The 4,069-nt window shown below is 43.6% G+C and overlaps 1 long non-coding RNA gene across 1 annotated transcript; it reads right to left on the minus strand.

Annotated features, from left to right (window-relative positions):
* Positions 1–1,354: 1,354 nt before the first annotated feature.
* Positions 1,355–3,036, minus strand: LOC116849412. Its single transcript, XR_004379132.1, has 3 exons — positions 2,592–3,036; positions 2,017–2,264; positions 1,355–1,559 (listed from the first exon to the last, which is right to left on the minus strand). It is a non-coding gene; the product is annotated as an uncharacterized LOC116849412 (long non-coding RNA).
* Positions 3,037–4,069: the final 1,033 nt, after the last annotated feature.

The following is a 4,069-nucleotide window of genomic DNA, read 5'->3' on the forward strand; positions in this document are numbered from 1 at the left end:
TTTCCATTATCATGACACGATCTGAAAGTTAATGCGCCAGTGAGATTGATTCTAACGGCGATTGCTCTGCCAATTGCGTCCTCGAATTCATCGGCGTATCGATTGTACACAGCAATTATTGTGATTTATTTACTTCATATAATAATCCGCCTAAACTTTAATTCGCTTACTGCTTTATCAAGTGCTTTCCGTGTCTGCTTGAGATATACAGTTGGACCATTATCATTAGTGGTCAATGTAAACTGCTTAGTTTTTATACCCAAATTCCTGGGCATTTATCAAGTACTTAAGTACATAGAAAAAACAGTACGGTTTGTCCATACATAAGTCTGATTGTGCCAATCAGATTCAATAGCAAAGTACGAAACAACTAATTATGTGGTCACTGCAACCACAGAGCAATTGCTGAGTTGCTGGCGTTGCAACAGTGATGATACCTGGTTGCTCTAACCAGAGTGTATCTACAGTAAATGTCACCCCAACCGATTTCTGGTTACTACAACCAGATCACGGGCAACTACGTTGATGTAGTTGATGTACCGAAGTAACTGAGTCATATTAACCATCACACAAAGATAGTTGATGTAACTGTATTGCTCACAACTAAATACTTCTGGTTATGTGCACCATATCCCTTTTTTCCATGTATGCGAATACTGCACGGCTACTGAAGCGTTACGTTGAAATAACAGAATATCTAGATACTTCATGAGAAAAAATCGAACAATTTTCGATGGGTAATGTCTATCTACCATTTTTTATTTTATTTTTTGCAGCAGCTGGTTTTATCTTTTGTTTTTCTAACATACTACCTATTCTAGCTTTACTCGAGTACTCGAATAATTTGCAAAATAATCGGATAATCGGAAAGTACCTAAAAGATTTCGATAATACCTGGATAGTATCAATAGTTAGATGTTTGCATTTAAAAAATAAACATTGTGATAACAATTATACGAGTTTTGTATGTGAAATTAATGAATACAGTTTAATAAATTATTATCGTAACTGAAGCTAAATGGATATGATAACTCTATAATAACAATGTAGTTTATTTAGCTTTAGTTGCAATAACTACCAAAATATAGTTTATTGAACTATATATATAAATTCTACATACAAAGCTAATGAAAGTAATAGTTGTCACTTATATAGTTGTTATTTCTTTAAATGCGGACGTTACGCACACATCGGATTATTCATCGTGCAGCCTTTTGTCAGCTACTTTCTCTAATAGATTCTTGTCTTATTACTTTCAATTAAAATACAAAAAACAAAACAGATTTACAAGACTTACACACAATGGCTATATCTTGCGTAAGAAAATTATCCTTACCTTCGAATCTCTCCCGCGTAGTTCTTGCGAAATGGTTTCTCAGAGTTATTTCCAAGCCCAGCGATGTCCTTCGTAGTCGGGCAGACAGCATAAATTCGCAGGTATCCACAAACGATCGGTTCTCAAGCGACAATTATTGTCCGACTCTCAAGTCGTAAACGCTGCAGTCTGGTTGGGCTTCCAAGTTTTGTACGGTTCGGCGCGATGCCAATACTTGCGACAGCTGAACCGAAATATCGAAAGCGATTATTATAGCTAATTGCTAGTATTTCGCAGATCGGAAACGTAAGAAAGAATAATTTCGCGGAGCGATCCTGCTATTCAGACAAGTTCAGCTGCCTTACAGCTCTGTTGCGCGTTAACACAGCTATTTTAATTTTTTCCACACAGTGACTTTTCATCGAATTTTTATTTCTACTAAAGGGTCGTGGCATCCGACGCTGACCTATCAGTAGAGAAACGTTTCTTCTTCAGTTTTTCAATAGAGTAGCGCCTAAAGAATGACTCTCGTTGGACTGACATTTAAGACGCGGATTTTGCCTTCTTGCATAACTAAAAGAGACACCACGCACATGAATCTATATGTTATGTAATTGAATTGTGCGCCTATCGCGCGCCACTTGGAGTGCTTCGGAATTTTTCCATACGAGCATAACGATAGAACCGATTGACATAATCACCTGGTGATAGATAATTCTTCGCTCCGTCCAATTTGCGATACATGAGAAGTCCTTTGATGAAAAGATATTCGTCGATGATCACCGCGCGTTTACGTAACCTCCAGCAACCGCGTGCATTCTCTCCTTTGGAAAATGCGTTTACGATTGCTCGATCTGCTTTCGCGGTCCCTTTCATAGCACCGTCGAGACGGACGCCATGTGGATCCGACGCCACCTTACGTCCGTGTAAGGTGTATCATTAAATGTGGCTGCAACAGATGCGCAATGATCGATAAATATGAACCTCGAAGGAAATTTAGGAATCAGCAAACATGAGCATGGTGATCGACTCGCGATTCGCCAATTCCGACAACAATGCTAAGCGTACATGCATCGAAAGCGACATGTGTGCCATGCAGCCCCGCTACGTCTTCATCGTGTAAAGCACGCACGAGAAAGCCTTTTCATTGGAACTCGTTGAGGGCCGCTCTAAAGCAAGCCACGGCAATGCTACGTAACATTAAACGTACGGTTGGCAATACATCGCCGCAATCAATTCGCGAATAAGTCATCAGAAACACAACTGATGTCCTTACCCGATGATTCTCGTGCCATGGAAGGTGATGTCCGGCCGGAACACGCGTGCAAGCTCCGAATCGTATTGCCGAATAAGCCAACCGGGACAACTCGAACGGTCATTGCATACAAAAGATCACTAAACTCTCAACTTCACTACGTCACACATCTACTGAACAACACACGTGGTCAGCCGCCATTTTCCATCGTACAATACACTCACGCCACGAAGAATTCATGAGTCGACGGCGAGGAAAAAGGAACAAAAAGACAAACTACGCTACTACGTCGTTCACTCTCGAAAAGAAGTATCGCGATAACGTGACGCGGGTGTCCCGGAAATGTGGTCCCGACATAGTCTTCGTAACTTTCTTCCGATCGCTACTTTTTTTGTTCGCCCCGGCTGAGCGGCCGCCATGTCTCGGTGCCTCACACCACGAAGAAAGTTCTCCACCGGAAAATCGAACGGAGGAAGTGCGAGCGAAGAAGAGGAAACGCGCTCTGCCATGCCAGGAGCATGTGACAATCCGCTCGCATCGAGGACCGAGGAGAGACTCTATAAGGTGGTTTCCATCCCCCAATAGCACGGCTGGCGCGCTGGCGGCCTCGACGCTGCAATCATTCCCCGGTAATGATTGTCATTACCGGGCACGGGAGGGCGAGCGAGAGCGGGTGGACGAACGGGGCAAAGGGATTGGCCTGCATTGCGATTGCGTTTCTGTCTGGTCCCATTGGCCGACAAACTGCGACTACGAACGCGTCTGTCCCTCGACGGACGGCGACGACCTGCACCGCCGACGGTGGTGGAGGCTAAGTAATTCCCCCTTTTTTCGGCGATCTTCATTTGATAGGGATACACCGTAATCGCGGGCAATCGTTGCTTCAATTGTTGAGCCGTGAGCACTTTCAGAGCAGCTGAGAGGGACTGCAGTCGATGAAGATTGTGTTTATCGATTTTTGCTGCTCGCGGAGAGAAGATGGAGCCGCGTTTTTGCGAACGACAGGCGGTAGACTTTGATTAAAGAGCCGCGGGATGAAGCTTGTAACAAATTGTTACCAATGCAGGCGAGATGGAAATGTTATATCGTCTTTTAAGCTCGCGTCGAGGTGGTGAAACAAAACCGTTGGGAAAATACTTTGAGAATTGAATTAAGCGCGAGACTTCGTCGGGTTATCGCTTATTAACAGATTCTTTCATGACACACGGCTTTTGGATTTTATTTTCGGACATTTCTCTCCAAAGATCAACAAGAGTTATGTAATTTTCGTCACATTGTTGCAAATTCACGCGAATGTACTCGTATCTGCGACACTTGGAGAAACGCGTCACTCCAAGCGAAAGCAACCCCATCTCGTCGCGTGCCCATTCATTACTGGCGTCTGTAACGCTCACGTGTGGCCATTGAGCGGAATGCAAGTAGCGAATTAACCCGAGATGCTCGGCTAACTTTTCTGAATGGGAGATTACCGGCTCATGCGTTCGCAGAATCGTTCAGTA

Source organism: Odontomachus brunneus, unplaced genomic scaffold (genome assembly GCF_010583005.1).
Source record: "Odontomachus brunneus isolate Ranch 3 - 2012 unplaced genomic scaffold, Obru_v1 Obru_scaffold_115, whole genome shotgun sequence".
Taxonomy (NCBI): Eukaryota; Metazoa; Arthropoda; class Insecta; order Hymenoptera; family Formicidae; genus Odontomachus; species Odontomachus brunneus.